Source organism: Gastrolobium bilobum, unplaced genomic scaffold (assembly GCF_033153095.1).
Source record: "Gastrolobium bilobum isolate Gb01-03AN ecotype WA unplaced genomic scaffold, APGP_CSIRO_Gbil_v1 utg12004, whole genome shotgun sequence".
NCBI lineage: Eukaryota > Viridiplantae > Streptophyta > Magnoliopsida > Fabales > Fabaceae > Gastrolobium > Gastrolobium bilobum.
The window spans coordinates 47,670-63,260 of record NW_026895770.1 but is presented as its reverse complement, the minus strand read 5'-3'; the positions used below and the strand labels follow the sequence as shown (position 1 = coordinate 63,260).

General features: G+C 37.1%; 1 non-coding gene across 1 annotated transcript; it reads left to right on the top strand.

The window, feature by feature from the left end:
- Positions 1 to 5,309: 5,309 nt before the first annotated feature.
- LOC133295742 (small nucleolar RNA R71) lies at positions 5,310 to 5,416 on the top strand. Its single transcript, XR_009749399.1, has one exon. It is a non-coding gene; the product is annotated as a small nucleolar RNA R71 (small nucleolar RNA).
- The last annotated feature ends 10,175 nt before the right edge of the window (positions 5,417 to 15,591 follow it).

Here is a 15,591-nt window from a genome sequence, read left to right as displayed (position 1 = left end):
CCACTATACTAAGGCGGCATGTTGCGACTCGGCAAGTGCATCGATCGTGAAAGTAATAAAGTGTACTAAAGTACGAGATCGTTCCCACGAGGATCAGAATTTTCAAGCACTAGTTCGCTAATCGCGTCTTAGTTGGACAATCAAGAATTTAGATGAAGAGAGTTGTGGTTCAAAAAACTTAAAATTAAAAACAAATAAGATCATGCAATTATGAAAATTCAGAATTAAAAGAATGAATGAAGATGATGATGTTTGATTATGAATTTAAAACAAGCGTAGTTAAGGTTTCGACTTCCCCCAATATCTTCAATATGTTATGAATTAAACAGTCAAGAATCCGTTTATTAATATATTGCCAATCAATTCTATCTGAGTTAATTACGGCTCAATTCCTTGTTACCATAAATCTATGTAATCTTGAAAGAACTCTAGTTTTCTGATTATTCCTCAAGAAAACATGCATTAAGATCAAGAATTACAAGATTGCATAATTACCCTATGCCTATTCCTAGATCACAAGGCTTATGATAAATTATCAAGTCAGGGTTCATGCACCTATCGTCATACAATTCCCCAAAATCATTCTATAAGGAACAAACTCATAGAAAGCATTAAAGACAGATAATTTATTCAAATATAAAATGAACAAGATTCGGAGACAATTTAATTCATAAACATAAAGATTCAATTGGGTTCCATCTACCCTTCTACATAAAAGACTGCTCTAGCATACTGAATTGGAAAACAATAATAAAGAAAAGAGAACCCCATGCCTCCATTGGTGTGATGTTGACTTGGTTCCTCAGTGTTCCAGCGCTCCGCAACAGGATTCCTCCTTGGAGTATGAATATGGATGAATGAATTTCTGAATGTCTCTGTGTTCTGACCCCAAGCTCTTTATTTATAGCCATTGGAGGTTGTATCCTTCATTGCATCTCTTGTCGTATCCATATTAGATTTGTAATTGATTCTCCAATTGTTTCCTTTTTGCAATTACTATCTTGTGGATTGGTTGAGAGATTTGATCATTGAATCTTGTTATAATCTTCCTTCAATCTTCTCAGGAATCAGCTTTGATATGTTCCCGTTTTAGTTCCATATCATAAGTGGACAAATCTTCTTAAATCTCAGCAAATCTTGGTGAATCTTTGTTGTCTGGGACGTGTTTGGGCGCTCAAGCGTTCTGTTGTGCGCTTGAGCGTGCCAAATTGCTGAAATTGCTGTTGTTGTTTGCCTTGGAGCGCTCGAGCGTGCTACTGGGCGCTCGAGCGTTCTCCTCGAGTCTGAATTTATGTATTCTTGGGCGCTTGAGCGTGCATGTGTGTGCTTGAGCGTCCTGATGTGCCTAGTTTGGTTGTTTTTTCTGCTTCCAAACGCTCGAGCGTCCTCTTGTGCATTTGAGCGTGCTTTCCTGGACCTTGAATTGTAATATTTTGGTTTCCTTTGATCCATATTGAGCCGCTACTTCTTCGTCATGATTTCTTTAGCACTTTTAGCACCAATTCTTATGGTTTTACCTTCAAAATGCAAATATTATCAAAACGTCAACTCAATTTCCTATCTTATGACTTAAATGTATTAAAACCATGAATTCCATGCATTCTACTAAATAATTCTTGTAAACTTTAGTCTAAAAATATGGTAAACCAAAGGTTTATCAAACATTCCCAGATTTGAATATTGCTGTCCTCAGCAATCAACTAGAATAAGAAGTAGGAATTTCAGAAGCATGGAATTCGGAAGGAATTTATAGAGACAGAGCATTCAGACCATAAACATTGCTGCATCAATTATAAGATTCATAATTCATCAGAGAAAATTGCAACAAAATTCTTAAGATCACGAATAAGAGAAAATTACTGAAACACTCCCTCACTAGGAATTCATTTCATTCACACTCAACTGTTTAGAGGGTTGGTGTTTCACTCGTTTCCCACTGAATCAACACTACCATAGGCTTGATTATATTCTCGCTCTCCATAGTATTGTGACATATCTCATAGATCAAGAGGTCTTTCTTAGGGTCATAACTTGGCCTGGCTAAGGGAAGGAAAATTTAGAGAAGGAGCTGCAATATTAAAATTCAGATTTTCTCGAAGAGGAACTTATGCATTTGTTTACATTTGTAAACACTTTCTTTCTTCTTTTCGGTCCATTCTTCTTATTTTCCTTTCGAACTTCCTCTTGTTTGTCGTTTTCTTCCTCAGAATCAATTTTTCTTTCTTTCTTTCTTTTCACTTTGCTTCCTGAGGATTTTTCCTTTTTCTTTATTTCTTTCTTTTTCATTCCGCTCAACCTTACTTCCTTGGCTTTTTCTTTTTTCCCTGTACTTCCACAATTTATATCATTAACAATTAACACTTTTTTCTCAATTTAATCTGAAATTTCAATCTCAATTAAGGTGAGGATAGTATGTGGAAAGTGGCTTAGTCATCTTAATAGGTTTTCAAAGAATAAACAGGCCTAGGCTCAAAGGGGTTAAACTAAGGAATATCAGCAAGGGTTGGCTATTTGGCCATCTAGTTTAAAGAAAGAACATGCCTCAATCATATCTATAACATATATCATATACTAATTCAAGCAAGAAACAAAGCAAGTTCTAGAGTCTTTCATACAGTGGGATGCACACTCAATAAAAAATTTCTGTATAGGCTCAAAACCTCACGACTATGAATGCACAGTAATTCCCCTATTCTTTATCTTAAAAAAATTCATCACTAAAGAGAGAATTTTCAATGAATCATGAAAATCATTACATTGATGCTCATTATGAAAATATTCAAGTAAGTGCATCATCATGCTCTGAATCAATTATTGATCAAAAATTTCCGCCATTTTTCCATTTAAAAGCACTGAGAAAAGTTTAAAATTTTCACAAAAACAGTGACGTGGGGTTTTTCAAAACAAACTAAATATTAAAAAATCAATTCAAAAAGAATTAAGCTAAAGCAAAGGAGAAAGGATTTGAGATAGTTCCCTGTTTTAGCCGGATGTTTTGTGTATGCTCATGAAGTTCCTCTGGCTTACTCAATTGTGCTTAGATGAATTGCGCGTTCCCCATTCCCAGATTTAAATGTTGTTGTCCTCAGCAACATATTTAAATCTAAAAAAAAAAAAGAAAACGCGTCAAGAAATAAAAACAACCAGTCGCTCTCTTGTTGTTTGTTCCATTTTCTTCACCTGTAAAATTCACTCAATGATATCCATTAGTCTCAACACCTTCTCCTATCTTTTTGTATTTTTCTTAATTGAAAAAAAAATTAATTAAAACTAAAAATAGTAAAATGGTGGGTTGCCTCCCCCTAGCGCTTGTTTTGCGTCACGAGCCTGACATACCTGATCTACTTCATGGTGGCTCAAAGCATAATCTTGGTGATGACCAAGCTCCATCATTCAGAAATTGTGTCCTACCATAGTGCTCTTCTGCATATGGATGAGATAAAGTAGTCTCAGGACTTTTGAATTTGGTATTTATATGCTTTCCCTTGCTCCTCGACTTTTCCATCTTAACTTTTGGCTTACTTTCTTGAGAAGACTCCTCATTGTGTTCTTCTTCACCTTTCTTTTCACTAATAAAGTAGACTTCATCTTCCGGTTGAGCTACGAATGAGGGGACTTCTTTGTCAAAGAACTTGAAAGTTGCCTGCTCTCCGTCTACCCGTAATATCAACTTACCTTTAAGTACATCAATTAGTGCTCCTGAAGTTGCCAAGAAGGGTCTTCTGAAGATCATTGGAATTGTGGCATCTTCCTCAATGTCAAGGATGACAAAATCAAAAAGGAATGATGAATTTGTCTACCTTTACCAATATGTCCTCAATGATGCCATAAGCTTGCTTTGAAGAGCGGTCGGCCAGTTGCACTATCGTCTTAGTGGGCTTTACTTCAGTAATTCCCAGCTTTTTCATCATGGAGAGTGGCATGACATTGATGCTAGCTCCAAGATCACATAAAACATTGTCCACTTCCACTTTGCCTATAGTGCATGGAATGTTGAAGCTACCTGGATCCTTGACTTTGGTAGGTAACTTCTTTTGGATGATAGCATTACACTCCTCCGTCAGATTCACCGTCTCACATTCTTGCAACTTACGCTTCCTTGATAATAGATCCTTCATGAACCTTTCATAGTTGGACATGTTCTCTAAAGCTTCGGCAAAAGGAATGTTGATCTACAACCTCCTGAATTTGTCTAGAAACTTTGAATACTGCTGCTTCTGAATATCTTTCTTTAATCTCTGAGGATAAGGGATTCGAGCATATGGGGAGAGATCCAATGGCTTGTTCTGTCTTTCTAGAGCTTTCTTCTTCTCCCACTTGAATAGTTTCTTTTCAGCTTTTTCAGGATTACTTTCGTCAACTTCAATTGTATCCTTTGCCTTTTCTTCCTTCTCTTCTTCAACTGATGCTTCTTCATCCTTCTTCTTTTCTTCGGGTTGCTCATCTATAGGCTGAATCACTGTCCCACACCTAGTGGTGATAGCATTGCAATGCCCCCTTGGATTGACAACTGTGTTGCTTGGAAAAGTACCCAGAGCTCTCTCAGAAAATTGCTTCAACAACTGGACAATCTGAATTTCCAGATTTCTTATGGAAGCTTCTTGATTCCGGTGTGCTGATCTAGTCTCTTGCATGAAAGCAGATGTGTCCTCTCTGAAAGAATTTGCACCTTGTATGTAATCAGAAGTGGTCTTGCATAGTTGCGCAAAAGTTTTCTCCCACTCAGAAGTGTTACTTTGTTGTGGGGCATGTGGTTGCACTGGAAGGGGAGGATTGAGCTGATGGTTGGATTTGTGACTCAACCCTGGATGTTGATTATGATTCTTCCACCCTTGATTGTAGTCATTCCCATATTGGTTCCTTCCTAGATCATTCTGGTTCTTCTGATCATACCAGAGTCCGTTTACTTCAGCAGTTTCAGGTGCTCTCATGAAGTCGCAGTCTTCAGTAGTCCGAGCTTCTGCACAAATACCACATTTAATATTAGAATTATTAACAGAAGAAACTTGAGAATGATTAAATTTTTTATTAAAGGCATCTATTATTCTTGTTGTTTCTTGTGCATTTGTAGCATTTGTTCATTTTGGGCTAAGAGTGCATAATAGCCTTCAAGCTTCATAATTCCTGCTCTTCTTGGTGCAACTGGGACAGGGGCATTGTCAAATTCTTGAGACGCTAAGGATTCCAACAATTCTAGTGCTTCCTCTGGAGTTTTTGTTTTCAAGGAGCCCCCTACAGCAGCATTTACCAGTGTTCTTGTGTTGGGTGTCATTCCTTGGAAAAAAATTCTTGTTTTCTCCCATGCTTCAATTCCATGTTGAGGACACTTCCTGAGTAATCCTTTGAATCGTTCCCAAGCCTCGTACAGAGATTCGCTTTCTTTTTGTTCAAAAGAGGTGATTTCCGCTTTGAGTCTTGCCATCTTTGAAGCTGAGAAAAATCTGGCCAGGAATTTCCTTGCTAAGTCATCTCAACTGGTTATGCTTCATCCTTCAATGAGCATGGAAATAATCTGAGCAAGATAGCGTCACGAGAAACTCCATTCACTTTTAATGTGTCACAGTAAAGTAAGAAATCTTCAAGATGACTATAGGGGTTCTCTGCGCTTCCTCTAGCGAACTAGTCTTTTTGAATCAGTTGCAGCAGTGCCGGCTTTAGCTTGAAGTTGTTAGCTTCTATGGTTGGTCTAACAATGCTCGGCGCCTGTGGAACTCGGGATGGAGTCTTATAATCTCCCAAGGTCCTTGGAGCGAGTTGATTGTTTTCTGCCATCGGTTCCTCCTTAGATTCCGTTGAACTTGAGGTTTCTTTTGCTTCCTTTGCTTTCTTTACCTTTGCGTCCTTTCTAAGTTTCCTTTCGGTCTTTTCTATCTCAGGATCAAACTGCAAGATTCGCTGGTTAAGAGTACCTCGCATAAACTAAGATTGAAAAGATGTGCAGAAAATATAGAAAGTGCAGAAAATCAAAAATAGAAAAATAAAAATTAAAATAAAAATAAACAAAGAATGCAGAAAATTTAAATATGCAAAAAATTGATGCAGAATTTTTAATGCAGAAAAATGTTTTTGAAGAATGTTTAAAGTGCAGAATATTAAAACGTCCAATCTAAAAGTTAATTAGTTACTTCTAATGTTGGAGAATTCGATCCCCGGCAACGGCGCCAAAAACTTGTTGCGACTCGGCAAGTGCACCGATCGTGAAAGTAATAAAGTGTACCGGAGTACGAGATCGTTCCCACGAGGATCAGAATTTTGAAGCACTAGTTCGCTAATCGCGTCTTAGTTGGACAATCAAGAATTTAGATGAAGAGAGTTGTGGTTCAAAAAACTTAAAATTAAAAACAAATAAGATCATGCAATTATGAAAATTTAGAATTAAAAGAATGAATGAAGATGATGATGTTTGATTATGATTTTAAAACAAGCGTAGTTAAGGTTTCGACTTCCCCCAATATCCTCAATATGTTATGAATTAAACAGTCAAGAATCCGTTTATTAATATATTGCCAATAAATTCTATCTGAGTTAATTACGACTCAATTCCTTGTTACCATAAATCTATGTAATCTTGAAAGAACTCTAGTTCTCCGATTATTCCCCAAGAAAACATGCATTAAGATCAAGAATTACAAGATTTCATAATTACCCTATGCCTATTCATAAATCACAAGGATTATGATAAATTATCAAGTCAGGGTTCATGCACCAACATCCCTATTGTCATACAATTCCCCAAAATCATTCTATAAGGAACAAACTCATAGAAAGCATTAAAGACAGATAATTTATTCAAATATAAAAAGAACAAGATTCAGAGACAATTTAATTCATAAACATAAAGATTCAATTGGGTTCCATCTACCCTTAACTACATAAAATACTACTCTAGCATACTAAATTGAAAAACAATAATAAAGAAAAGAGACCCCAAGCCTCCATTGGTGTGATGTTGACTTGGTTCCTCAGTGTTCCAGCGCTCCGCAACAGGGTTCCTCCTTGGAGTATGAATGGGGATGAATGAATTTCTGAATGCCTCTGTGTTCTGACCCCAAGCTCTTTATTTATAGCCATTGGAGGTTGTATCCTTCATTGAATCTCTTGCCGTATCCATATTAGATTTGTAATTGATTCTTGTAACACCCCGTATATATCCGATAATGTTATCATATCATCGTATTAAGCTGCGCTTAATTAAAAATGCGGAATATCTTTCTTTTTCAATTATGACGTCATTAATCATTACCAACTTGCTTACTTAATCAATTAATAAAACATTTCCTGTATGTAAAATGCAAAAGACAGCTAACTGAAATACCTCATTAATTAAACATCATAAATATGTCTCTAGTCACGGAACTACAACACGTAGACCGGACAAGCTAACAGTTCATACAACTCAACCCAAAGTACTAACATCAAGTGGCATGAACAAATCTCATGCTCACACAAATAAGGCGACAAGCCCAACATAGTCTTAACAACAACATCATAATAAAATAAAGCTAAAGCATAACATCAGCAGATAGATCCAGCATACCAATATGTCAGCATATAAACAACAATAATCATTAACTAAGCTCCGGCCTCCTGCCGCCAGAGGCATCAGCCCCCAAATTACCTAAACCTGAAATAAGCGCCCCCAAACGTGGGGTGAGATCTCTAAACAAGAAATCTCAGTAAGACAAGGGGTCCTCAAGGATCTTCCACCCCAAGCTCACTTACATGTGCAATATAAGTTCAAAAGCAGTTTAACAATATAATTTCCAAAATAGTGCAATTCAACAGATAATCATGTCATGTGTGTCAATTCCATTCTACTGATCAGAGAAATGGAGGAATACGTCTATTACCCACACAATATGCAAGACGCTACTTGCACCCACCCACGGGCTCACCATCTTGTATGACGCTACATACTCAGGCTTACCGACTAAGTGGAAACAACACATACATATTATAAGTCATTGCACATATAAGCTCAAAAGCATTTCAAAATATCCAAAGCATGTAACACAACATGCATATAAACCATTCTCCCATGGGGTATGGTGGAACCACAACATGGCTAAACCGAGGACACGAAAGCTTACCTTGCAAGCTAACAATCCAAGCCAAGAGTCCAACCAAAGCTCACAGTCCAAACACAGCAGAATCATAATCTGATTTGGACCAGCAATCATATCAATAAACATAGCTCAATAACATAAACATAAAGACAACGCTTCTCTTTTACGTCTTAAGGCTCCTAACAAAGCCACGAGCCCTTATTCACTTGATTCTGACTTAGATTAGTTATTACATATGTTCAACTTCCTTGAAATAGGGTCCACAAACCCCCATACATCAGTTCTGGATGAACAGTACGCTATTGTTCTTCAAAAACCCAGAATATCCGAATATTCGTCGGGAGCATATCCGGATATCAATATCCGGATATCTCTGTGCCAATATCCGGATATCCAGAACCCCAATATCCGGATATGCATATCCAGATATTTCGCGACAGAATGCAGTTCTGCATTTCGCGAGATATCCTTCTAAAGGTTGGGTTTTTAACCCATTCCAACGTCCAAGCATGCATTTTTACACTTCTTTAGGTTATATATAGGGTGGTTACTTGTTTAATTCATTAAACATGCCAAGACATCTCCTTTAACCATTAAAACTCATGATTAAAGGTGGTGACACTTACCAAAGCTTGAAACTCAGCAAGAAATGCTCAAGGAGCTGACCAAACAACTCTTCCAGTTATGACTTGGTTCAAACACGAAAATGGCACACCAAGGTTGGTTCTTTCTCCACAAAGTTCACACCTTGAAGCTCAAAAGCCAACTCCAAGGTTTCCACAACCCAAACCACACAAAGTCAGCACCCACACCCACTCACAGTGGCTGGAAATTCAGAATGTACCCTCACACTCCCTCACCATGCAAGCTCTCACAAGCCCAAGGTAATTTGGTGAAGAAACCAAGAAGAAAGGAAGCTCCTTGGCTCACAAAAATGGAGAAGAAGGTGGCGAAGGGTGGCTGACTCACAAGCACCAGAATTTCATACTATGGAGGCTCCAAAATAGACCTAGGATCATGTGCCAAGGCTATTTATAGCCACTTCAGAATTAAACACACAGTATTAACATTAATTGCTACGCTTAGCATTTTAATCCCAAACTTAGGATTCTGAACCTACTAAATTTTATAAGATTTATCATATTTTTCTTATATTTTTCGCAGCACCTTTCCGGTATGCGCTTTTCCATAGTCAGTATCAGTTCTAGCATCAGTTCTCATTATTTTAACTTGAAACTTGTTTTACAAGTCCTATATATTATTCTAGGAATATTCATGCACTTATTATAATTTTTCGGGATACTTTATCGGTACGCATTTATACCGACTAGCAGAACCGGTATCTGCACTTTTCGTCAGAAAAGCGACTTTTAACATTATTAACCATTTTCTATATTTATTTAAGCCTCATAATAATTATTAGGATCAATTATGGAATTATTTCCTAATTTCACATAATTAATTAATTAACTTCCTTAATTAACGGTGCAGGTTCTTACAATTCTCCAATTGTTTCCTTTTTGCAATTAATATCTTGTGGATTGGTTGAGAGATTTAAGCTTTGAATCTTGTTATAATCTTCATTCAATCTTCTCAGGAATCAGCTTTGATATGTTCCCGTTTTAGTTCCATAACGTAATTGGACAAATCTTCTTAAATCTTGGTGAATCTTTGCTGTCTGGGACGTGTTTGGGCGCTCAAGCGTGCTGTTGTGCGCTTGAGCGTGCCAAATTGTTGTTGCTGTCTGCCTTGGAGCGCTCGAGCGTTCTACTGGACGCTCGAGCGTTCTCCTCGAGTCTGAATTTGTGTATTCTTGGGCGCTTGAGCGTGCATGTGTGTGCTTGAGCGTCCTGATGTGCCTAGTTTGGCTGTTTTTCCTGCTTCCAAACGCTCGAGCGTCCTCTTGTGCATTTGAGCGTGCTTTCCTGGACCTTGAATTGTAATATTTTGGTTTCCTTTGATCTATATTGAGCCACTACTTCTTCGTCATGATTTCTTTAGCACTTTTAGCACCAATTCTTGTGGTTTTACCTTCAAAATACAAATATTATCAAAACGTCAGCTCAATTTCCTATCTTATGACTTAAATGTATTAAAACCTTGAATTCCATGCATTCTACTACATAATTCTTGTACAATTTAGCCTAAAAACATGGTTAACCAAAGGTTTATCACGGCACAACTAGGACACTCATCTTACATATATACAGAGGCATTAAGCTCAGGTATGATCATCCACTCATCCATACTTGACCATATTGAATATTTATTGACTTGAGTGTCGGAGTGCCTTGCAGGTATCTCCCCCAAGTTTTCTCAAATTATTATGAGCAATCATACCAGCCCAAAGATATCGCACCACATTCCGCCAGCTAGAAGCACATCTCCCATAGGCTCATCTCATAGCAGCTAGGGATGTTAATGGGCTGAGGCAGGCCGCACTTTGGTCTTAAAAAACTAAGCTTTATTTAAATATGTCAAACTAGCCTAGCCTATAACCTGTTATGAATATAATTATCGACAATGTGATCTGACTTATTTACAAAAAATAAAAGCATGACTTAGCCTGTTAAAAAAATAAGACTATAAAAATTTATCCAAACAGAATATATGATCAACAACACTAATAATTCCATAAAGATTGATAAATTTAATGTGTATGTCAAAAACATAATATAGAACAAAATCATTCAAGAAGTATGCTTAACCAATAAATCAAAGTAGTACAAAAATTCTGCATATCTAAAAAAGCATAAGATTACAAATTCTATCTAAACAATTTCATATACTCATATTAACAATTGGGAACCTCTGTAAAAAGAACCACATCAGAACCCACCAAGTTTCATAAAGAGGAACATTGGGAACCTCTGTAAAAAGAACCACATCAGAACCTAAGATAAGTAGTACTTAGGGCTTTGGAAAGAGCCTACAATATGTTAAACGAAAAAGAAATAGTGTTCCTTTCGACTTGAGGAGCTAGGATATGATTATTAATTTATGAATATTATGAAAATAGATCTGTGACTTTGCTGGATACTATATTTATTGGTGACCTTGGACACTGAGTCGTTGAGGGAGGACTTAGCTTGACAGGTAAGCTTTCGGTTCTCAGATTAATCCACAGTTTGTTCCACAAAACTCCATGGGGGTTGGTTTATGTGCATGGTATGCTTTTCTGAAAATGATTTATGCACTGATATTTATCTAATATATTTGGAAATGATTTCTGGCATAATGTATTGATATATATGCAGATGTAGTAGTGTGTCCTATATCTTGTTAGTATGTTGCTGATGTGCGTAAAGTGTACTTATCTCTAGCCAATAGATTTTGTTATGTTGCATATATTACATGCTATATATCCAGCATTATGCATCTTATTATCTTGTCATACATATTATACCTGTAAGTGAGCTTAGGAAGGAGGAATCCTTGAGGATCCCTTGTCTTACTAAGATTTGTCAAAATCTCATCCCTTTTGGGGCACATTTTTCAAGAGCTGCTATCCATGAGATGGATGCATCTAGAGGCAAGAGGTCGGCGTAGAGAATTCATGATGACAAGAGACATGCATGTTTATGATTATCTATTTTATTATGATGAGAAAAGATTATGACTTAACTTGTTGCAGTATATTGTTATTTAACATGAGCATATGGGTTGTTTATGCCACTATTAAATAAGCTTGTGTTATGTTTTGAGAGTATGTATTTATACACACCATGGTACAAGGATGTTATCATGACTACTTGATGTAGATTCATAACCAGAGATGTTATCTTTTGAGACAGGGCAGATATATATATATATATATATATATATATATATATATATATATATGCGTGTATGTCGTTATTTGAATATGTAACAGTCCGTTGTACAACGGTATTGTTAACATTGATTATGATATTAGGCGCAGTTACGATCACAACAATTCATTTATAAAAATGCGAGTAAACTTTTTCCTTTTTATTACGCGAACATTTAAAAAAATAATAAAGCGTAATAATTAAAAGTTGTGACCGTAAGTGTTAATTCTTTGTAGAATAATAATTTAAAATGCCTAGATATCATAAAACACTCCTCACAAGTCACTAAGGAGTTACCATAAACCCACTTATACTAAATTTCACTTTTACATTTTCTACCTATCCGAACATAGTTCGGTCTTTTAATTACTGCGGATAATCCGCAAGCCGCGCACTACTCAACTTGTAGTATGTTTTTCTAGACTTAATTATCTTTCTAACAAGCTATCACACGAGTTATAAAGTTTTAGTTTGCTCTGGTTATCTCCGTTTGAAGTTGGACAAGCAAATCTACCAGCCAACCCCAAACAGGGCTCCAAACAGCCCTCACTCTCTCAATGATTTTGGAAAATTCACTCATCCATTTTCTCTCAAATATTTATAAAGTAAACTAGACACCTCAAGATTTAATTTGACATATCGTGCACCTACTTTGACCAAGAAAAGAAGCGGGAATAATTTTCCCAAAAACTACCAGAGACAGCCTCATGTGCATGGGCGTTCTGAGCAGTCCGTTCTCACAGGCAACTACAGGGCTGCGTGATTCACCTTTGGTTCTCAAATTGTGACACAATATAGTTGACATCTCAAGTTTTAAAATGGCGTATGACACGTTCCTATTGGACTTTTGTGGAAGGAGATATGCTCTCCCAAAGTTCACCCAAATTCTGCCAATTTCTAGAAATTTTGCTAGAGTTTCTTTTGTTTTTCCAATAAATCCCACTTTTGTAAAAGTGCATAACTAGCCTCAGATGTACCTAATAGACATGGGTGGCACTCAAGGACCAGCAATGCTTGGTGCTCTTACAACCCTTCACAATATATATTCAATTGGATCAATATACATAATCATTGCTTACTTTTCAAGTTAAACTAATTTCAATCACAATATCCATTTGCATGCATTCTTGAAACATAAAACATAACTCAATCCTAGAATAGGCCTATCTCCCTTTCATCATATAAATGCTCCAATGCAAAATACAAATTACATCTTCTCCAATGGACATATTACAATTTTACAGCTTTAATTACAACACCATGAATCTCAAATGAAGCATAATAAATCATAGTAGACTTAGCCAAAAAGTGACATGAACAAAATGACAGTATGAATAGTCCCATCTCAACATAGTGTTCATGACCTAAGTCCAGCCTATGCCAAATGGCCACAAAATGAAAAATGAGTACAAGCTCTCATGCTCAACCTACAGGCTTCTTGCCCGCCGCTCCAACTCCACTGGCACTACCTGAAATAAAGTCCCCAAAGCGGGGTGAGATATACAAATATATCTCAGTAACACAGAGGTTCTGGAGAATACTTCGCCCAATGGCTCACTTCGATGCCTATCAATAATATAATACAACATTTAAAACAGGATAAAGCAAGGGATTTAGTGAAATAGGGAAGCATAGGGAACAAAATACGATGAAGTTGGAATGGTTGATGGCAGTACCACGCAACATCTAGCCTAGTGGCCTCAGCACATAGCCTACGGGTTCCAACCTAAGAAGAGTTCCCAAACATCAACCAAGGCACTCTCCATCCATATACACCCGAGACTTCCTAGTGTGCTCCTCTATGGATGACACACCACGATCCCAGGTAAATTGGAATGCCCGAAGGCAAACTGTCTACTGGCCAGAGACTCGGTACATCCTATGTACCACAAACCTACACTAATGCATGAACATGTTATACTACATTATCCACATACACCTTCTACTACTTCTCTCAACAGACATGGTGGAGCACACACGGGGATCAAACCCCAGTACCAAGGGATTACCTGAATAATCTCCTTCGCTTGATAGCTCCAATTTCACAGTATCACCGAGCTTGGTTCACAAGAAATGCCAAAATCCCTTTGGTTAAGGACCAAATGCAACCTACCAAGCTCAAGGTTCCGACTTCACTTCCGCGGGAGGCAACCTATAATGATCACACAAGGATCATCAATACAAGGTGCAATCAACAAGATTACAAAGCACCAAATCTCACCCTCCACACAACATAGGTTCGGTCACCATAGGCCAATTTTACAAAATATTTTTCTAAATTTTATTTTAATTTTCCTTTGGCAGTCTAAGGTCATCACAACACCATTTTAAGTCCCACTTTCCATCCAACTCCATCACAATCCCATTTTTCCAATTATTTCCTTCTAGGTTCAATGTACACTCTCACACACTCCAAGTATTTTTTCTTTAATTTCCAATGCATCAACTCAACACACAACTCATCCAAATACCATTTAACACTACAATACATCAATCACATAATTTCACAACATCAAACCTCCAATTTCCTCACTCGGCCGAAATGTTCATGCTCTCTGACAAAAGTTTATTCAATCTAATTAAATACTTCCACACACCTTACAATACTTCATTTAACTCATACAAATACTCAACAACTCAATTACACAATCCTACAACCAATCCAATTCACAAAGTCATGAAACCACACTCATAATTTACTAAGTTATAACTCAAATTTCACCAATAATTTTTATGACATCAATCACTCTAAAACATCATTTTAAGCCGCAATTGTCTAATACACAATTTTAATTTGAGCTCTCTAACTACATCAATCACACAACTCATGCTCTCGGTTTTCAAAATTAAATTCATGAATCAACCATTCAAAAGCATCAAAACTTACTCACAAGCTTGGCCTAGGACTCCTCCAAATGATATCCAAGCAATGGTTTGATCAAACAACTCAAGAACACCAAATCTCCTCAAAATTTCGTGGCTGAATATGGTGCTTTCCGACCAATATAGTGAGTTTCAAGGCTTGTGGATGGTATGGTTGTGTCTGGATGGTTGTTTACTTAAAGTTTGATGATAAACTTTGCTGAATTTGAGTGAGAACTGAGTGAGTTATGAGGGAAAACTTTTTTGAAGTCAAGCTTCCTTCTCCATCAATGGTGGCTGCTGGTTTGGGTGGGGGAAGGAGAGAGAATGACCAGATTTTTATGTTGTCTAAGGTGGCCAAGTCCACTTAAGTGAGGTGGGCCCCACCGCCACCTCACGCGATTTCAAACTAATTCGAATCTCACGCCTATTCCGCTAAACGTCCATAATTTCATAAACTATTTAGAAACTCTTATTTTAAACACTAACCATTGTCCTTTAATTGCCCTTGATCAGATGAATCCGGGGTTTTCCGGTCGTTTGGAGAAATCGCAGTTTTAAGCTGTTATGCCCGCTGTGGGAACGTTTCCCCAAACACACTAATTTCCATCAATTTTCACCAGAAATCACATTTCCTAGTCCTATGTACCATTTATAACTTATATCCAAACCTAGAGCTCAAAATTTATTCGACACGCTTTACGATGCAACTGTACTGCGATATTTTTAATCGGTAAAAACACTATTCACAAAATTTTTAGAAACTTGCCTAACCACCCAATTTTTCGTTTTGAATCCATTTCCAGGGTTATTTTTCCCATTTGAGACCTCCTATTCAATTTTACCTTCCT